The 22,320-nt window shown below is 35.3% G+C and overlaps 1 protein-coding gene across 3 annotated transcripts in view; it reads right to left on the bottom strand.

Moving 5' to 3' along the window:
* PKIA (cAMP-dependent protein kinase inhibitor alpha) overlaps window positions 1-22,320 on the bottom strand; it is an 88,704-nt gene that overhangs the window by 21,518 nt on the left and 44,866 nt on the right. For 2 of the 3 annotated variants that reach the window (XM_033202480.1, XM_033202481.1), the window contains exon 2: window positions 10,743-10,871. The gene's annotated coding sequence lies outside the window, so the exon portion shown is untranslated. Of the gene's footprint in view, window positions 1-740; window positions 805-10,742; window positions 10,872-22,320 lie in introns of those variants that run through there. The other variant, XM_033202482.1, reaches the window with a different exon arrangement.

Genomic DNA, 22,320 nt, shown 5'->3' with positions numbered 1-22,320 from the left:
CAACAGAAATCACTCTGGGACTTCAATTAACCCATTAATGCCAGAGGTTGCAAATTTCTTTTGTGAAAAATCAGACTTTGGTGATGACCTTGAGCAGTGGGATGTAAATGACTCCCACAAGTTTAGCGTCCCAATAATGGAACACTAGGCATAAATAGGTTAAGGAAGGCTAGAATAGATTAGGTCCAGCCAACATTGTCTCTGTCTCCCATCTCCCTCTAAGGTATGACAACTCTAGTCCCCACCTTATTGTCTCCAACTATAATCTCCTCTACTAAAATGTGTTTTTATACTAGTGTTACACAGTAATTCACCTGTAAGAGAGTGCAAATGCAAACAGAGTCATTTAAAGAAGAAAGGAAAATGCTCTCACAAATTTTTTAACACAGAAACAGCATTTCAAGAGTGAGTTACAAAAAAGTAAAATTGAAAAATATTTCTCACACCTAATACTTGCAGGTAATACTATCATCCCGCTCACAAAAGCAAGACGGATGAGGCATAGAAGGAACGTAGTGTTGAGGGCAATGAAAATAAGCAGTTACTGCAATCTGTTACAAGCTTCATTCAATTGATTAAAAGACAGGAGATTCAATGCCATAATTTTTACAGTACTTGCTTGCCATCTGATGCTGGGAAAAATATTAATTTCTCTGCACTTCAGTTTTCATGCCTCCAAAATGTGGATTCTCAAACTAAAGAAATATTTTAAAACTTTTCGAGGTCTAAAAATTGCTGACCTTAGTGTCTGTGTGCTCTTCATAAAGGGCAAGTTTTCACGAAGTATGGTATTCTTCTAAAAGGCCTTTCAAGTAAGAAAAAACTATATTTAGAAAGCCCATTCAGTGTCCCTGGGTGTTCTCATGTCTTGCTGCTATTTATAACCAGGTATAGGCCAATAGGACAACAGCTTTGCTTTAACTAATAAGTGCCCAGGATTCTGAGAGTTAAAGAGAAGTTTTTCAATTTTCTAAGTGTGGATTTAAGAAATCATTGAAAACAGGAATTTTTAAAAAATTTGTTTGCTGAATTGCCCAGTTGTTACCTGGCCTGACATGGATGATTTAAAAGGTCGCATTTCTGTTCGGACACATAGTTGTCACCCTGCTGTTTTATCATCGCCCTCTTACAGGGTAAACATGTTCAACTGTTTTGAGTTTGTGAGTGTGAATGCTTCTTATGGTATGTTTTTCTTATGAATTTCATGCCTATTTATTCCAATTTGAATGCAGGTAGAAATATATAAAATTCTTGAAGAACTTATTTTCATTCTTATGAATCTTGTTGATTTTATTGTAATATAGAGAACTTTACTAATTTTATAGATGTTTGTAGAGTAAAAAACATTGCCACAGTTTGGCTTTGTGTCCCCACCCAAATCACGTCTTCCACTGTAATCCCATAATCCTCACGTGTTGTGGGAGGGATCAAGAGGGAGGTAACTGAATTGTGGGGGTGGTTTCCCCCATGCTGTTCTTGTAATGTTGAGTACTCACAAGATCTGATGGTTTGAAAAGTGTTGGGCATTTCCCCTGCTTGCACTCATTCTCTCTCCTGCCACCCTGTGAAGAGATGCCTTCCACCATGATTTTAAGTTTCCTGAGGCCTCCCCAGCAATGTGGAACTGTGACTCAATTAAACCTCTTTCCTTCATAAATTACCCAGTCCTGGGTATGTCCTTATAGCAGTGTGAGAATGGACTAATACAAACATCATTAGGAAAAAAATCCCAAAGCATCAAAAAAAAAAAAAAAAAAAAGAAAAAAAGAAAGAAATATTTCTGGAATTACATGGCATTAGCAAGAGAGATTAGCACCACTAGGCTAGAAGCTGACTAGCATTGTAAACAGCTTTTAACTATACTAGCTGCCTAAAGAAAGATTATCTGACTCAAGGATGACTTGTCTTTTGTTCTTAATTTTTAAAATACAATCTCACACAGAAACGTTGAAATGACAGTAAAAAATACAGTAAAAATGGCTTATTTCTCAAGCCGTTTGAGAGTAAGCTGTCAACCCCAAACATTTCCTACACACATATCCAACTATTAACAAGAAAATCTGACAATTAATACTGATACATTACTATAGTACTGTCTAAACCTCAGACTTGTTTAAATTTTGTCAATTATCCCAATAAGGCCCTTAATAACAAAAGGATTAGCCTAAAATCATGTTTCATTGAGTTGTCCTCTCTTAATCTCTTTTATCTGGTAATTTTTCTTGGATTTCCCTTGAAATTCATACCCTTAAGACCTTTAAAGATACAGACTAGTTATTTTGTAAGATTTAGCTGTTTGTGTTTGTCTCATGATTAGATTCAGAAGATGTGTTCTTTGGCAGGAAAATCACAGTGAAGCTCTATTCTCACCACATTCTATCAACAGACAACTTGGGCAAACTTTTAATTTGTACCCTTATTGGGATACTAATTTTACTCATTTGATTAAAAGGTGCCAGTCTTCTCCACTGTAAAGTTATTTATTTCTTTTTTTAACATTAATACATTTTATGGCAAGATACTTTGTGCTTATGTAAATATCCTATTTCTCACCAAACATAATGTATTTAATTTATTTATACTGATATAAACTCATTGACCATTTTATTAAATTAACTATAACGAGTTTCTATTATTACTTATTTTGACTCTCAGACTGTTCAAGATTTGCCCAGGGGAAATTCCTGCCAGAGATGTCCTTTGACATCTCTCCATCATTCTTTGATATGTTTCTTAATTCTTGGAACAGTATGTTCTAGGGTCATCTTATGCTTTCTCTGCTCTGAATCAGTCATTTCTCCAGAAAGCTCTGGTTCCTTCAATAGGAGAATTGTATCTAGACACCAAGATCTGGACATTAGGTGTGCTCATTGCTATTGGGGAATAGCTGCCCCAGGCCTTTGCAGTAGACTGAGCTATGGGATTTATGTGTATATAGACATACATACATACATGTGAAAACACCTTCATCTACATTATAGTCACACACATATATACTTTACATCTATGTTTAATTCTATATTTGCTATATATATTGAAAACCAACACTTTCATTCCCCCATTTTCATACAGCACCAGAGTTCATTCTAGCTTTTGCCTATATTATACTTTAACTTCCTCCTCAGACAATGAGAAATACTGATTACCTTCGTCTTTAATATTCTCACTTACTAGATCAATCTCCCTGTATTTTAACAAATTATTGTTGCTACCACTTTTTTACCCCATACAACATTCTCCCCACCTAGCACAGACTATAACTATCTGTATTGAGTGGTTGTTGTGGCCACTCCCCCATGTAGATGCCCCTCTCCCTCCAATAACTTTCAATATCTCACACTAGGCTCCTCCATGCAGACACCCTCCTTCTACTTCTTGGGCTTTAATAGCCAATGCCTAACCATTGCAATCCCCTGTATACTCACCCTGCCCATGGTGTCAAAGGCTTACTAGGCCTCATCGAATGGCTTTTGGACTAAATTGTTTAAGAAGGGAAAGGACAAGGAAGAGGATGAGGAAAGGAAAGTGGAAAAGAATGGAGAAAAACAATATTTTTTCCTAAAAATATTAGAAGTGGCTCTATAGGAAGTTATAAAGACAATATGCAGTATCAGCTAAATAATTAAGCCTAGATTACATATTCTTTACATATCTATATCTATATGCTCTGTATCTTTATAATTATGACATATGTATGCATCATTTATAGCAATAAAATGTGTGACAAAATTTATAATATTTATCTAAATATTTTAATACCTCACAACTTAAAAAATTATATAGCACAATTCAATGATTAACAGTTCATGTCTGTGAATGGATTTTCAAGTCTCCATGCCAAGAGTGCTTGGGATAGTATCTGTAGTGGTATTTATTGGATACTCTTCATCTTTGGCCACTCAAGATTCATATAATGTGCTGGTCAATTGCATACCATTGGTGCTCTGCACCAGCGCATGTTTATCTGAACAAATATACCAGCTTGGTATTTCTCAAAGGGTTGTCTGTAAAACCATATGCAGCAGAATCACCTGAAGACCTTGTCAAAAGGCAGGTCCTCAGGCCTTCTTGATTTCCTGTTCAGAATCTTTATGGGTGGAAATGGTTGTCTGGAACTCACCTCAGGTGATTCTCATGCATTAAATATTGAGGCCATGGTGTAACTCACATGCCTACAATTCCTCAAATTCTCTCTTTAAAATACACACCTTCACTCTATCATTTTTGTATTTGTTATTCAATAAACTTGCTCATGGCTAAATGTGTAAATACCCTCCAAAGTAAAATGTATCTATCTTTTGCAAAATGTCTCTCACCAAATGTCTCCACAAAATGAAAATGCAAGTATCTTCTGAGATCTTATTTTGAGGAATCTTACAGGTCTTCCAGGTTCAGAAAATAACAAGTACAAATGTCCTGATGCTGGAAAAGTCTTTTAGGGAAAAACATTCTAGAGGTGAGTGTGTGAGGGGGAAAGTGGTAAATGAGTTTGGACAGTAAGGCAGAAGGAACATTGACTAAGGCCATGTAGGTCAAAGAAGGCAGTTTAATTTTTGGGAGCCAGGGTTTTGGACAGTAATGTTACCTGGTTTAAATTTCTTTGGAAGATTATTCTGGCTATTGTACTGGTTATAAACTAGAAGGGCTGTGGCAAGAGGGGAAGGAGGAAGATCCTGTAAGAGACTGCCTGTTGCACTAGGTGAAGCAAGCAATGATGGCTTGCAGTAGGGTGAAGACGGTGAGAGGTAGAGGGATTCAGGACAGATTTTAAAGTTAGAGGTGGAAGAGTTTCTCATGAACTAGATGTAGAAACTGTGGGAAAGAGAAAGTTTAAGGATGAATACAAAGCTTTTGACTTGAGCAAATGGATGAGTTATGGAGATGGAAACAGTTGGAGTAAAAGTGATAGAAAAAAGTAAACTATTTCATAGTATTTGCTAATTCTGAAGTGTCTGTGATATATAAAGTAGAGATATTTAGTAGGAAATGGAAATTATGAGTCTCAAGCTTAGGTGAGTGGTGAAGGCTAGAGGTATAAATTTGGGAGTCATAGTCATCTGCCTATTGAAGCAATGGCAGAATAAAACTCATGTGCACAGACAGAAAAGTGTAGAGGGCCAGGAATGAGTTTTAGGGCACTCTAGCAATAAACACTAAGAAATGGAGGCATCACAAAGGAGACCAGAAAGAAAAGTGAAGTGAAAAAGGAAGAAAACTGTGAGAGTATGGTGTTCTAAAAGCCAGTCAAACAAAGCATTAATGTTGGAAATTATGAGAGCTTATTTTCCAAAGTTTGTTGTATTAATAACTTAAAACTTGATATTCTAAAGAGAGCTTTTAGCAAACAGAAAAAAAAGAATGATTCTTTTTTTTTTTCTATTACAAGTGATTGATTGTAACAACATAGGAACTGGAAATGTATAAAAGGCATCAAGAATTTAGGTAGAATATGATTTTAAAGAAAAGTGTTCATTTAACATACAAGTACACAATGTTAAGACATAATATTTTGTCTTTCTATTAACTGCAGCTACAGCATGCTGTAAGTGAAGACGAATGATTATAGTTTAATATCAAATTCAGGGGAAAATATTTGAGTCTTCCTAATTTTAAAATAGATTTTAAAACCTTTATAGGCTTGTGACTTGTCAAAAGTGAAACATTATTTTATAAACGATCATAACAATTTTAGAATTAGAATAAAGTTTACATATAAAATGACTTACTTGAATTCACATGGTTCATTTTTATGGGTGAAAACTAAGACTCAGGTTTTCTGATTACTGAGTATTATTTATTACTTGAACACACTGGAATATCTTTCAATCGTCTATAAGTCATCTATAAAATGACTAAAAAGGGGCTTATCAGTGATATCTTACATTTTAAAATAAAATTCTAAGTAATTAGAGCTAGGAGAAATAAGACTCATGAAGATTAAATTTTAAGAAGAGCTTATAAGAGGGGGAAAAAGTAAGAGATGCATTTCCACATGGACAGATAGGAGATTTTAGGAGAAAACAATCAAAACTTTATTTATACATGTTGATATTAGCTTAACAAAACAAAGACAACCATCACGGGACTAGCAGATAATTTTGAATATGTTTGAATATGAAGACTGATACAGATCAATATCCAATTACACTAAAGACCAGATAAAGTCTTCATTCTATTACAGCATATTAGGAATAAGGGTACCTCTTGATACTTTGCTATGTGCCATTTTGGGACAATGAACCTCACTATAAAGTGAACATTTATGTCAAGAAGTAGTTTAGGATATAAATTGTTATCATATAGGTTACTTTGAAAAATTAGACATAACTAACTTTCCTTTATCCTTTTTTTTTTTTTTTTACATTTTGGTTAACTTTTTAAACTTTTATTTTAGGTTCAGTGGTACATGTGCAGGTTGTTATATAGGTAAACTCATGTCATAGGGGTTTGTTTCATAGATTATTTTGCCACCCAGGTACTAAGCCTAGTACCCAATAGTTATTTTTTCTGCTCCTCCCACTCCTTCCACGCTCTACCCTCAAAAGGCCCCAGTGTCTGTTGTTCCCTTCTTTGTGTTCAGGAATTCTCATCATTTAGCTTCCACTTATAAGTGAGAACATATGGTATTTGGTTTTCTCCTTTTGAATTAGTCTGCTAAGGATGATGGCCTCCAGCTCCATCCATGTCCCCACAAAAGACATTACTTCATTCTTTTTTATGGCTACATAGTATTCCATGGTGTATATGTACCATGTTTTCTTTGTCCAGTTTATCACTGATGGGCAGTTAGGTTGATTCCATGTTTTTGCTATTGTGAATGGTACTGCAAAGAACATTTGCATGCACGTGTCTTTATAATAGAATGATTTATATTCCTCCAGGGTATATAGCCAGTAATGTGATTGCTGAGTCTAATGGTAGCTAACTTTTCTTTTTAGTGCCAGAATAACTGTTATATAAAATATCTCACTATGCCATTGTCAAAGACAAAATTCTGGGACAGTAGAGGTCCATTATCTAACATCTAAAGCTGCACAGTTCACTCATTAGCCACTTGTGGCTTCTGAACCCTTAAAATGTAGCCTAGTTTGACCCAGGTACTGAAATTTTAATTTAATTTAATTTAATTTACATTTATTTTTTCAAAAAAACACAAGGCTAATGGATACAGTGTTAGACAGCACTGAGAACATTCCTATTATCACAGAAACTTCTATGGAACAGAGCAGACCTACAACATTTAAAACCTTTTTACATTTATTCTTCTTTGTTAAGAAAATTGACTCTTATTAACAGATAACATTAGCATGATGGTAGATATAAGCTCAAGCTCTAAAAACCTATTTAACTTGAACAATGAGAAATAAGTATGAAAAGATAAATAGAAAATGAAAATAAGATATTCTTCACAATTTTCCAGAATAGGAAACATAGTGACTATTAAACAGATGAAAAGATTTTCAACCTATTGGTAATTAGAGAAATGCAAACTAAAACTATTAGACACTGAATTATGTTCCCCAGATATTCATATGTTGAAGCCTCAGTCCTCAGTTGACTGCATTTGGAGATAGGCTCTTTAAAGAAGTCATTTAGGTTAAATAAGGTCTTAAGCGTGAGGCTCTAATCCAGTATGATTGGATTCCTTATAAGAAGAAAAAGACTCCAGGGATGCGTGCAAACAGGGAAAAAGTCACGCAATGACATAGCAGGAAGGCAGTAGTCTCCAAGTAAAGGAGAGAGGCCTCAGGAGAAACTAAACCTGCCAACACCTTTCTGGACTTCTAACCTCCAGATCTGTGTAAAAATAAAGTCTGTCATTGAATCCACAGACTCTGTGGTATTTTGTTATGGAAGCCCTAGCAAACCAGCACAAAGATCAATTGAGGTTTTATGCTAACTAGATTGGCTGATCTATCTGGTGAGGCTGTAGAATCATATAGGACTGCAACTTGATTCAGTAACTTTGAAAAACATTTTGGCATTATCTTTTAAAGCTGGATATTCAAATTCCCAATTACCCAGCAGTTCTAATCTTAGTTACACATGTTAAGATAAATCTTACATGTGTGTAACAAGAGACATTAAAATACATGCTCATAAAATATTGTTAATAATAGATCCAAAACCACTCAAATAACATCAACAGGACAATATACACATTTTTTACATTTATACAACATAGTATTATACAGTGGTAACAACGAATAAATACTAGCTAAAACAAAATGGGTATACCTTAGAAACATAACAATGTTGAGTGAAAAAAAGCAAACAGTTACATAAAGCATGATGCCAATTTTATAAAACACAAAACAAACCATACTTAGTAAAAAAAACATAAAAATTAAATGAATGTTAATATAAAACCAAGAGCAGAATTACGCTATTTATGACAGAAAGAAAAAAGAACCAGAGAAAACCACAAAGAAAGATTCAGCAGTGTTGATTCTAGTTCTTAGTTTTGGTGGTGTGTTTGCAAGAGTTTATTTTTATTACATTTCATAACTTACATATAACAGATCTGCATGCATTACTTTGCATGTTTCAAATACTATATAATAATGTTTTTAAAATAAAAATTTCCTGGTCACCGAAGATAACCCTTAGACATTAATTGTAGAGATGGAGATCTAATCCAAAACCACAGATATATTGATTTATGAATATTTTGTACTCAGAGACCTTTCAGCTGAGAAAAGAAATTCTTCCTTTCTCACATGAGAACTTTATGCTACCTAATGAAGCTCCCTACTTTGGGGCAATTTTCTATCTTTATTTAAGTGATACTAGTCTTTCAGCTGTGTAGAAATTTTAAAAACAACTGATAGCTACTTCTCCTGTTCCCAAGAGAATGCAGGAAAAGAATAAGGTGTGGGAGGCAATCTCATAGCTCACTGATAAGTACATACAAAGACAAAAATGGAACATAGCTAATGCTCCATCTAACAATACAGAATTGTTATTAGTAACTATATCTGAATATCATAATTAATAAAAGAATAAAATAATCAAATATGAGTAAATGTCCTCTCATTTTGAAACGAGTTTCAGGGTGCTATTTTAGATCACTAGTTCACTTTCACACCTAGGAGAGTGTGTGTGAGTGTTTTGGTTTTGTGGTAACTGGAGTATGCTAAATTTTACATTTCCTTCTTTAATGAAATGGATTTTGTTCTCTCATGGAAATGCAGGAGACAGCAACAGCAGAATGTAGAGAAATAGCTGCTGCAGCTATACTACCCATGGAAAAGTATACATAACAATTTTAGCAGCTAGTGATTCTGAAATTGCCCTTAACTGTGTCATTATAAAAATGCTCTAACAAATATGTTTTACAGTGGGTGACTATAGCAAATAACAATGTATTGTATATTTCAAGATAGCTAGAAGAGAAGATTCTGAATGTTATCCCTACAAAGAAATAATAAATGCTTAAAATGATGGACATGCCAATTACCCTGATTTGATCATTATACAATGTATACATGCATTAAACATCACACTATACCCCATAAATATGTACAATTACTGTATCAGTTATAAATTTGAAAAAAAGAAGTTTGCAAGTAATATAGTTAAGAAATTTATCTGATGGATTTTCTCCCCAAGGCCAAATCATTGAACAGTAAATCTAATGAAGGTACTATGCCTAAATGTAAAGGATAACACGTAAATTATTAAAAAGCAGTCTCAGAACTAGAAAAATGGTCAGCTATATCAGCAGACTCAGATTCAGGCTTTCATGTCACAGATACTTCTGTCATAGAACTTGGCAAATATGTGTTTTGTGTTGGTCTTATAATTGTCCTTACAATCATGGGGACTTATTCATTCATTCAAAAAGTTTTATGGCCCACATTTTATGTGTTAGTTATAGTGCTGGGTTCTGAGACTACAGAAGCCAACACAAAAAGCAATACAAGGACAAACTTTTTTCCTTCATTCATCCACTATTTATTATGTGTCTTCATTTTGAGTACTGACTAGGGATCAAGTGCTGTGCTAAATATATAGACATTAGTAAGTATATATTAATATAACTGCAAATGAGAAGATAAGCCACTGATTATGATGCTACTGCTATATTTTTCTTTTCTTTCCATAAAATGGGATGTCCTTTTGCCCCAAGTGTTGGTCTTAAATTGCAAATGAAAAGAAAATTCTCAGTGGGATGCTGACGTGCATAGATAAATGAAAACAGAGCTCCCCTTTCGCATGCGCATGCTCCATTCACCTCCCTGCCAACTCTCTATATGCGCTCACTTTGATTGTCCCAAGACCAAGATGAGAAGTGCCCCATAGGAACCAAGACGACTTCCTCACATCGTTCGTTAGGAGTGTTTCTCTTATAGAACTAAATGGCACCATGACCCATAATTTTCGTGACCTTCATAGAGGATTACGGAGACAACCTATGAAAATGATTTGTTTTAAAATAAAACACTGAAAGGGTTAATCTGCTGCTCCACAGGCCTAACCTCCCGGGATTAAACCACAGGCATGGAGCTCACTAAGTGCACTTAGTAACAACAAGCTAAAAATAGAAAAAAGCATCGTGTTGTTATTGTATGAATTTCCCTCCAAGGTTTTGTCGGATAAACATCACAACCACCAAGAGGATGGTGAACAGGTTCCTTGCAGGGTAGGTTAGATACCATTTTTTCAGACAGTCATACCATAGCCAGTTCTCAGCATACTTCTTTTAAGGTAATTAAATGTTTGAGAATTAGTGTTCCTACCTGATTGGAAACCTTCTTGTCTTTAATTCATTGACTATAGTAGATCTCTTTTTTCTCGGAGATGACCTTCAGATTTCTACCAGAAATCACTTCTTTGGGGAAGCCAGGGCTTCTCAGAAAGTCAGGAAACTGAAATGGAGATAGCAAGAGAAAGGGAAATTATCTGTACATATAAGTTTCACTTTTTAAAAATTTTAAGCAAATGTTCAAGCATCCATCTTTTGAACAGTATCATAACTTCAGGAAATTTTATAGTTTACAAGTATGAATTCTCACAAGACAAACACATGATGCGAGTATAGGCTGCATTTTGGGATTTCAAGTCAAGGAGTCTTCAAAAGAGTCCTGGTTAGTCTTTGTTAATTAATTGTGTCTGTGTGTGTGTGTGTGTGTGTGTGTGTGTGTGTCTGTGTGTAGCTTTTTTGTGATGAGGTGGTGGGGAAAGAATAAATCTGTTGACTACTAGTCAGTGATGTAGCGGGCAAAAAAGGCAAGTTTTCTGTCTTTTTTAAATATTCACTTCCGTTCTTCAGTCTTCATCTAGATTTCCATCTTCACTTAGATCTTCAAAAAATTAATTTGACTAAACTTAATTATTCATAAATATTGGAATTTGTTGAAGGATATTTTACAGAGACTTTTAATGTCTGTTCAAGCTTTGCCATCACACACAAAATTGTGTGTGTGTAGCTTTTCTTGTGATGAGATGGTGGGAGAGAACAAATCTGTTGACTACTACTTAGAGATTTAGAAAGATGGACAGATTTAGAAAGATGGATATTAGGGTAAAGTGAAGCAAATTATGCAATAAGTTCCAACACTGTGATTCTGAAACAATAATAGCAGACTTCTGGGTGACTAAGGAGTAACCTTCTCAAATTATACTCATACCTGTTATAGACCATCTGTTCACAAATTCTATACTATCATTCATCATTTATGGAAAACAAATGACACGATCTCTCATTCCCTCCACTTCTTGGCCATTCGCATATACATTTTTTCTATCTTTAATGTCATATTCTTTTCCATCTGTTTGAAAACATTAGGATCTAGGAGAGACAGACCATGAGCCAGCCTTCAGCATCTGTACCAGTGTTGGCCCTGAAAGGAACATTGGGCTATTAGGAGACTAGAAGTGATTTGGGATTGTCTGAGACTGATCTCCCTCAGAAGCAGAGCCTGAGAAAGAATTTGAATTCAAACCGTTCCTGGGAAGTAAGCAAGGAAACTCAGGAGTAGAGTGGGAATTGAGAATAGAGGCATGAAAGAAAGCCAAGAGAGGCACAGCATTGAACAGGTTACTCTTGGCGGGAACTGTTACAAGTCCCTCAGAGGAGTTCTGTGAAACCCTGCAGAACATTCCTCAGGGTTATCCCCACCAGTGGGTGGGAAAGCCGAAGTGTTCATATTCCAAATCCACTCTGTCACGGATTGAAAGTTTCAACCAGAGATGTTATCTCCTGCACACTTCTGGCCTGCCCTAAAGAGATGTTTGCAGGTGATGGCACAATTCTATCAGTATGCACTGGAATGCTGAGTGTAGGGGGAGATGTAGGTGGCCTCTGACAGCATCGGATACAGTGGCAGTGGGGTATTAAAGGTTATCTTGTAAGTCCAAGTGGATAAACTTTAGTTCCTGGGTTGACAGTTTTCTTTTGAGGTAATTAAGTACTAATGCATTGATAACAATTTCCTCTATTAAATCAAATCAAAGTTCCTAAGTCTCTAATCTCCTGAAAATTTTTGTATCTTTGATACAGCCCTAGTTAAAAAAAAAAAGGAAAAATTAAGATTTCAAGTTGACCATTAATTCATCACTCATTTAACACTCACTGAACACCGAATGTATGCCAAGGATTAAGTTAGACATCAGTGTAATCTTTATTAAAATCATTATCTTACCATCAATAATTTACTTTATTGGGGCATCCAGATAGTACAAATTATTACATAGTGCAATGGAAAAGAGAGCAGAGTGTTAATTCATTCTGTGGACAAATAATAAGTGAATGTTATTTGCAGGTCTTCCTGTAGAAGGCAGTACTGGAGATGGATGTGTAATGTGAAGGAGAGGGAAATTTTTGAGTCAAAGAGAAGACAAATCCACAGTAGAAAGAAAGAAATTGGTTAAGGAACAGAATAGAAATAAATGCCATATACAACCAGTATAAAGAGTGCTTATAGGGGTGTAAAAAAAGAAGAAAACAGAGAGCATGGTAGCAGCCAGATAAAGAATGGTTTGTGTATGTATGAAAAGGATGTGGAATTTAATTCTAAGGAAGACGGAAAACCACGGAATGATTTTTAACAGAAAAGTTCAAGTTAGACGAAGATAGAAAGCTTTACTTGCATAACATGATCAGATGTTTGTTTTAGACAGGTCACTTTGGAAATACTGGGGCTTGATTGTTGGAGAAGGGTAGTTGCAATCCTAGACACAGAAAGATTAGTTAATAGTCCATTAATATAAGCCAAAGAAGAAACTGGATATGAAGTTTGTGCATGGCAGTTCTTTGCTTTCAGTACTGGAGGCATGTTATGCCAATACTTCCGACATCCATAGTTTCAGATCCGAAATCTGCTGTCACTTGAATTGGTGTTTCTCTGCAAGTAACGCATTGTTTCTCTCTGTCTGCTTTTCAGACTTTTTTCCTTTCTCTTTACATTTCAGAAGTTCAATTATGATGTGCCTTGGCATGAATATCTTTGTGTCTACCCTATTTGAGTTTTGCTTAGGTTCTTAAATCTGTACGTTTATGTCTTTTGCCAGTTTGGGGAACTGTTCTGTCATTATTTCTTCAGATAATTTTTCCATCTGACTGGCTCTCTGTTTTCATTCTGGGAGTTCGATGATATGGATGTTATTTTTTTATTTTTTGTTCACAGGTTCCTGAGATCCTGCCCACTTCTTCACTAAGCCTATGTTTTCCTCTCTGTTTTTCAGGTTTGGTAAATTCTATTGATCTGATCTTGAGGTCACTGATATTATGCTTTGTCATCTCCACTCTACTCCTGAGCCTGCCCAACAAAGATTTTTATTTTGGTTATTGTATTTGTCAGCTCTATTTTTTTTTACTTGTTTTTATTTTATAACATCTATTTTGTTGCTTATACTTTCTATTTTTCCATCTATTTCAAGAAATACATAATTGGTTTTTGAAACATTTATGTGATATCTTATTTAAAATCCCTGTCAGGTAATTTCAACAACTGATTTGTCTTTGTGTTAGTGTGGCTGACCATAATTTTTTTTCATTCATTTTGTGATTCCCTGGTTCTTGGTATAATAAGCAGTTTTCAATTGTATTGTGAATATTTTGAGTGCTATATGACTCTCGATCTTATTTTAACTTATTATTATTTTTAGCAGGAAGTTCCCCTATATTGGGGTGTAGCATGAAAGGTACAAGTGTGGGAATGTACAGGTTCCACTGGGCCCTGCTGATACCACACTGGCAACAGAGGAACGCTGACTCACACGGCCTTACTGCAGACAGATGAGGTAGAAGTTTAGCTCTGTCTTTGGCCTTGCTGACACCTTCCCAAGGAGAATGGGACCACTCATATCACGTTGTTGTCTCCAAATGGGAATGGAGCGTCAGCACTGTAACAAGCCCCCTGAACCATGGCAGAGGGAAATGAAGTGTCAACTCTCTTTCTTTACACTACCTTAATTCTATCCTATTGGTGTTAGGTGTATGTAGAGGCTTAGCTCCTCACTGGTCTCCCCTGACCCCAGGTTTTAAAGGAAAGTACAGTGCTTCTTACCCCCAACTTGCAACATCCTGTTGCTGATGGCAAGGAGAGGTGGGGGCTTAGTTCCCCACTGGACCCCATGGCTGTGTGCAGGGAGTCCATTTGTAATAAGCTCTATCTGGCATGATCTCCTTAAGTCTCCTTCCTGATGGGTGGGGTGGAGGCTCAGCTCTCCACTGAACCACACCAGAGTGCTGCCTGCTTGTGAAGGGCAAGATTAGGGTGGTATGCACAATCAACTCTTTACCTGGTCCCTCTGAAATAAAAGTTATGGGTCATGGGTGTAACCATGACCTATGGTTTCATTAATGTTTGGCTGGAGAGGGTGTACATACTGCCAGAAAGGTTTTCTGTTGTCGGAAATCTATTTTCCCATACTTTGGCTAAGAAGCACAGAGTTTTCTTGGAGCTTTTTTTTGTCTGTGTCTACTGGTTACGGATTGGAGGCTCCTGTGGTGCCCTGTCTGAGATATGCGAGAGAAAATAAGAAAAGAGGGAACTAATTGCCATGTCATTTCTTAAGTCCTGAAGTAAGTCTGCCTTCCAATTTTCACTATTCAGTGCCTCCTATGCTTATATATTGTATTCATTTCAGGGTTTTAGTGGTAAATGAAAAGACCTGGGAGACATGCAGCTACTCCATCTTATCACAACCAGAATTATGGAGGTCTATTAACGTTAAAAACTGCTGCTGGCTATACATTGAAGTTTGACAATATACACCACGCCCTTTAGGAATTATTCTGCTAGACAAATGGCTTCCCAAGGGTTAACAAAGTTATTACGATTTGATTTTCACACTTGTAGAAGTAAAGTGTTCTGTTGAAGGTGAAATTTATAGATAAGGAAGGCTAGACTGATTCATGAGATAATAGATTAGGGTTGGAGACATTAATATAAACTCATCCTTAGCTTAATGTACATATGCATAGAAACATACATACAAAAGTATAGACATGTGTATACACATTGTTAGTATACATACACATATCTCTTCACTCAGTCAGCTAAGACAACCTAGAAATAATGACACTCCAGTAACAATGAGCAAACGTAGCACCCAGATCTTGGTGCTAATACCACTCCCCAGTAAAGGAACTAGAGCTTCCTGGAGAAAGGACCAATTCTAGAACCAGGGCAAGAAATATAAAAGATGGAAATAGACTTTCTTGTAGTGTGAGAAATTAAGGAAGTGGTTTTTAAAATCCACAATGATTGAGCCATGTCAAAGAAGCCCAGGAACCACTGAAAGAGTTCATAATGGTTAAGATGGAACAATTTGAGCAACAAAATAAAGTGGTATATAACTCCAAGTATAAAATTAATGTCCACAGATGCTTACTGGTATAAACAAGTGACTAAATAAATAAATGGCTGTGGGATAGATAAGTCTCCAGTGCAGAAAACTTCCAAATAGCTTATGTAGCTGTTCTACCCTAAGGAGGGGGAGCATAACTCTGCTTCTTATTGTTGGCTTAGCATAGTGATTTCCTTCCAGAGTATAATACAGAAAGAGAAAAAAAGAGAAACACTACAGTGAAGAAACCTGATGACCACTACCTCAGCCAGGTGATCAAGGTTGACATCAGCAGTCATAAGTCATGTTGACTAAATGGCCCTTTACCTCTGTGGTCTTCCTTAAAAGCACACTCCCAATCTTGAGAGAAGCATAAGACACATTTTAGCAGTGGGGCATCGTACAAAATACCTGACCAGTATTATCAAAAATTGTTGAAGTCTTCAAAAATAAGGAAAGTATGAGAAATGGTCACAACTAAGGAGCCTAAGGAAACATGACAACTAAATGTAATACAGTATCCTGATGGAATCCTGGAACACCAATGTGACATGATCAAGTAAAAATCTAGAAATCATGACGAAAGTATGAACTTCAGTTAATGATAATATATCAATATTTGTTCATTAGTTGAAACAAAAGTAACATACTAATATAAGTTGTTAATAATAGAGAAAAATGGGCATAGTATATATGAGAAATCTCTATACTATACTTGCAAATTTTCTGAATTAAAACTGTTTTAAAATATAAAGTCTATTTAAAAAGTCAAGTGTTTTCTTGTTTTATGATTATGTTTCTGCAGTCCCCAATAAATATTTGAGTTTGCTTTACCTTACCGATATTGATGTTGAAGAAAAAAAACTAAATAACTCTAAAATGGTTGGTAATTCCAATTCAATAAGCAATAATTCTTAGTAACATGTTTTTGGAAGAACTCACTGAGTAAATCAAAGCAGACTGTCTTTAAATGCTAAATTTCTTTTCTGTGTTTAATCTTCTTTAAGATTAATGTTTGCCATGGGCATGATTCCACTTCAGAGGGCAACGATTACCATAAACATTGGCGGTAGGCAATGTCTAATGTAAGGTGAAATATTAATGCAAGATGCTGTATTAACTTTAGCTAAAGTATTTTATGTTTTCAAAATGAAATATTGTTATTTCTGTCTATAAAGCCTTTTTAAAAATACATTTTTTACTCACCTTTTCCAAAACAGAAAACTCACAAGGAAATGATACTACAGGATAGTATGCTCATCAATGTGAATTGAAGGCTCCCTTTGCTAGCACTCGTGGTTGCCAATGATATTGGCATATGTATTACTTTTACAAATCCCTTCCTTGGCACAATCTGATCTCCACAGGGGAAATCATTGACACAGCAGGTACCTAAAAGCTATATAACATATAGCTTTGTGGCTAGATTTATGAAACATTTTACCCAGAAGTACAATATAATGTAGAAAAGGCTATTTTTCTCTTTGCCTTCTGCTACTCAGAGATCACTCACCATCTTACTTTTTATCAGTCAACAAAGACATGTTTCATAAATTAGACTATGTGTTTGTAGCTCAAGATTCTATCTTAATATGACTAATTAAATATGATTTTTGTTGGTACCAAATATGTAAATCAACAGGAAATTTTGTGCTTAGCTCTTAAAAATAATTACTATAACTTACTCAATACATTTTTACACTTTTCCTTTGTGTTTTTCAAAACAGCAGTTCTCCTAAGGTGGACTTTGAGCATGTAAGTGAGTTGATCCTTTTTTTCCGTGGACAGTTCTCTCATCTCTTTTACCATATCAATTTGTTCTACTTTCTCAAAAAGTAGAACTTAATAACTAAATAAGTCTTTATTGAACACTGATGTAAAGCAAACACAAGAGGCAAAAAACTGATCTGCTGTTTTTTTTTTTTTTTTTTTTTTTTTAAATAATGAGCTCAATTAAAATCTCTCCAGATAACAGGTGTTACTCTATGTAGTGGAAATTGTATTTCCTTATGGGAACTCACAGTCAGGAAAATGAAGACCTAAATAATAACAGAAAAGTGATAACATTACTAACCACACAACGAGTGCCTGCTTTGTATCTGGCCCTGTAAAAGAAACTATAAATATTATACCCGCAATCCTCATAAAAAAACCCTAATTACTTTAGGGTTGTGTGTATAGGTGTAAGAGAAAGCGGGAGAAAGAAACTTCAATAAAGGGCTTCTGAGAAATAGCAAGAGCACTGCCAGGTATCCTTAATAAATAATTTAGGAGCTTCTAACTATGCATAATTATTTCTCATATGGGTGAATATTAAGGATCTTTCAGGTTTAGACTAAGAAGACAAAAGGCTTCCAGAAGTTGAGTCCAAATTTTACACTTACATAAAATCCTTATAACAGAAGACCAAACTATAATTCAATAACTGAAGAGTTTTTAAAATAGTGGATGTGCTCATATCAGCATGGCTTCATCATGTGGATAAGAGGCAAGAAATTGGCAGATGCAACCTGCAGATTCATTACTGTTCTTGTGAAGGGCAGGATAATGAATAAAAATGAAAATAATGAAAAATAATGACTAGAATTTTAGACAGTTTGCTTAGTCTCTATTCCAGGAAAAATACAGCAAGAAAGGAAAAAGAATCTTGACATTTTTTCTAAAAACACTTAAAAGTGATATTTCTTCTTTTTCTACCAAATAATGTGGAAGTCTAATCAGTCAAATAAGTCTGACCTTTTCTGGTAAAATAATTATTTATTTGAAAATGTGAGACATAATAATCAGAAAGTCTTTAAAAAGGGGGCCAAAAAAAATTTCCTTTAACACTCCTCTTAAAGAGCAAAATTATAAAAAAGAACCATACTAAAAATATTTTAAAACAAAAGTAAAAATTCCCTTTACTGTTGCAGAGCTTTTAAATTTTTATTTTTGTTTGATTTTTAATAGTCATAGGTTTACATAGTTGTCACAAGGCAGACAAATTTGAAATCAGCTCTCTTCAGTAAGCATTATTCTATTTTGCTGCATAGTCTCATAATTATAATTTTAATGACTGTGTAATTTTCTACTAATTGGATATAATTTGCTTTACTCAACCATTTTCTTATTGTTGAAATTAAATGTGTTTACTTTTTTTGTTATTACACATGACAGGACAATGAACACCTTTATATAATGATTTTCTAAATATAAATTATTTTAGTAAATTTCCAGAATTAAAATTAATGGGTAAAAATCTATGACCACTTTTATCTTACTAGACATTGCCAAATTACTTTTCAAGTTATTGAACCAAATTAGATGAAGCATGTTACCAAAATAAGATACTGTTATATGTGATTACTAATTTTGATAAATTAATAAACTGGACCCTCATGTTCCATTTCTTTAAATTTTTTGATAACTATTAAAGTCTAACATCACATACATATTTAAAATATGAATGTATTTTCTTTTAATTGTCTTCTCTCACTCTTTTCTGTCTCTTCATAACTTATTCCTAGGTAACTGGAGAAAAATCACGTGACAGGGCACAACTGTATTCCAATAAATTAATGAATACCAACCTCAAATGGGCTTCTAAGGCTGGGAATATTGTTCTGACTAACCAGTAAATTCTTTCTTATTCTACTTAAGGACCCTTCTTCTTCTTTTTGTTTTTTGTAATAAGCCTTCCCCACTCTCCTCAAATTTCCCCCTTTCTTCTTTACTTTCCTCTCTCAGCTGATGTGTTGCTTTATATCTCATTAAGAAAATAGAAGCCAGTAAATGGCCCACTGTCAAATCCATTTATCCATTAGCATCTTCACTGATATTTGTATTCCACTTTTGTTAGAGTTAATGTGAAAGGCCATTCACACTGCTTGTAGTGGTTATTCCATTTTTCCTCATCTGATCAAGAACTTCACAGCACTGAGTCTTCCACAGCCGACCTACTCCTTATAGATTATTCCCATAAAAATTCAAACATATTCTAGACCACTAACTCCTATTTAAAATAGTAAAAACTATATATGCAACATGAAACCTTCCTTGGTCATCGAATATCTTCTTTATCTCATTCACATCTGTCCTTCTCAAAATTGTTATCTTTATAGATTTTTTTTCCCACTCCTCGAGTCCTATTTACTCATTAGTCTACCTTTTTTTTTTGAGATGGAGTCTCACTCTGTCGCCCAGGCTGGAGTGCAGTGGCGCAATCTCGGCTCACTGGAAGCTCCGCCTCCCGGGTTCACGCCATTCTCCTGCCTCAGCCTCCCCAGTAGCTGGGACTACAGGTGCCCGCCACCACGCCTGGCTAATTTTTTGTATTTTTAGTAGAGACAGGGTTTCACCATGTTAGCCAGGATAGTCTCAATCTCCTGACCTCACAATCCGCCCACCTCGGCCTCCCAAAGTGCTGGGATTACAGGTGTGAGCCACCCCACCCGGCCTAGTTTACTTTCATCTGGCTTCCCTCACTCCAACACCTTTGTCTACTGCTCTGAAATTTCACTTATGAAGGACACCAGTGATCTCCATGTCACCACAGTCAATGAAGAGGTTTTGTCTTTTTATTTCTAGATTCTTTCCTTCTTTAAAAAATAAAGTAAAACAAAAGACAAAAATATTGTTATGCTTTTATACCCGCATAATCTTCTACCTTGTTATATTTTACCGTGCCAACTTTAATCTGATTTCAAAATATTTTGTTAGTTCCATTTACATTCAATGGAATATACAATTGTATGAAGGATTATTCTCCACATTTAATTCTCATAATAATACTAGTAACAGTAGTCAAGACTTCTATATTGTTTGGCAGATGCAAGACACTATTCTAAGAGCTTTATTAATGTGATTATTCTTATAAACTTATACATCTTGCATAATTCCCACATTACAAATGAGAAAACTGAGGCATTGAAAGGTTAATTATAATTTATGCAAGGTCAGATCACCACTAACTGATGATGCCTCTTGCCAAGTTAATGCTGAAATTTTAGAGTAGGGAACTTAAATAATGTCTCACAGATTGGCCTTAGAGTCAGCAAAATTTAATTAATTACACGGATAGAACCAGAAAGTAGAGAAATATTTTGTATTGCATGTGAACTACTAAGTGATGTTAGTAACGTTGTATGATTGATTTTAATTGAATGAAGATTTTTTTCCTTGTTACATTGTTCTTTCAAAGGAGAAATATTTTTGTCATAGCGTCTCTCATTTTTTTTCATTCCTTCACATATTCATTCATTAATTCAACACTCATTTCCTGAGCATCTACCACATACCAGTCTCTGTTGAAAGCCTTGGAAGATTTGGTGGTGAATGAGCACAAAGTCCTTGCCCTTAAGCAAATGCTCTAGTTGTTGGGGGCAGGGGGGTTGGTGGTAGAGTACATAAGTAAACAAATTGATACATGAAACTGATTAATGGGATAGACAGACACAGAGGAGGCTGGTCTCTCTGGCCAAGGTGGTAGAGCTGGCATCTGAAACGAGACTGAAATGATTAGAGGAAAACTGATCTAAGCAGAAGGATCAGTAAATGCAAAGCCATGTGATAGCTACAAGCTTGCTGCATCTGAGGGCTTGAAAAAGGCAAACATGCCTGGAACCTATGAAGGTCTAGAAGAGATGCTGAAGGGGGCCAGAACACTGGAGGCCTATAAGTGCTATTAAGTGGTTTATGTTTTAGTATGTTCCCAATATATAACCTTTAGAAGTTTTAAGCAGGGCAATGATATCATATACTTTGTGCTTTTAAAGAGATTACTTTGACTGTTGAGTCTCCTATAAAAATAAAATAGCTGTGCCTCTGTGAAGTGTGGGCTTAATGCTAACAAATTTTTTAAGAGCCCAAGAAGCTCAGAAATGACTAGTTCACTGATTATTACCATTAGTCCCAACTAGACTATATTAATATAAGCTTGGTGACCCTGGAGTGCCGAGACATACTTCATTAGGAAAACTCAACTATTTTCAAACTAGCATGATTTTAACAATTGCTAATTTTTTGGGGGTTTCAGAACTATTATTTTATTAACTGGAGGCTGGATGAGACGTTTTGTGTAGAAAAAGGGTAGACAGTTGGCTTCTGTCTATTCTCCCTTTCAGTGGGAGAAGTGATGGTTGAGGGCAATTATTCTGTTGTTGGTGCATTGCCTAAGTTTTAGAACTAACTCAATCAAGTAAATATTTGCTGAAGAACTATTATATATTAGAAGGGAGCTGAGAATGGGGGATACAAAGAGGATAATTAATAATAGAGCAGCTATTACCAACAAGAGGCAGGTACTGTGCAATGCTTAACATGCATTATCCCATGTTACATGAATTTACACATTAACCCTGTGAGGTAGGTGTATTTATTTTCCTCTTTTCCTGAGAAAACAGATGTTTTTCATAAACGTTACACTTAACGTTTATCTAAGGTTACATAGCTAGTCAGAGATGGAAGTAGTATTTGGACTCAGAAAGTTTGACATCAGTGCCAACCACTGTGTTCTACTGACTACAATGGTCCTACTTGAGAAGT

This window comes from Trachypithecus francoisi, unplaced genomic scaffold, assembly GCF_009764315.1.
Source record: "Trachypithecus francoisi isolate TF-2019V2 unplaced genomic scaffold, Tfra_2.0 Lachesis_group7, whole genome shotgun sequence".
NCBI classification, from domain to species: domain Eukaryota; kingdom Metazoa; phylum Chordata; class Mammalia; order Primates; family Cercopithecidae; genus Trachypithecus; species Trachypithecus francoisi.
This window is presented reverse-complemented; position numbering and strand designations above follow the sequence as displayed.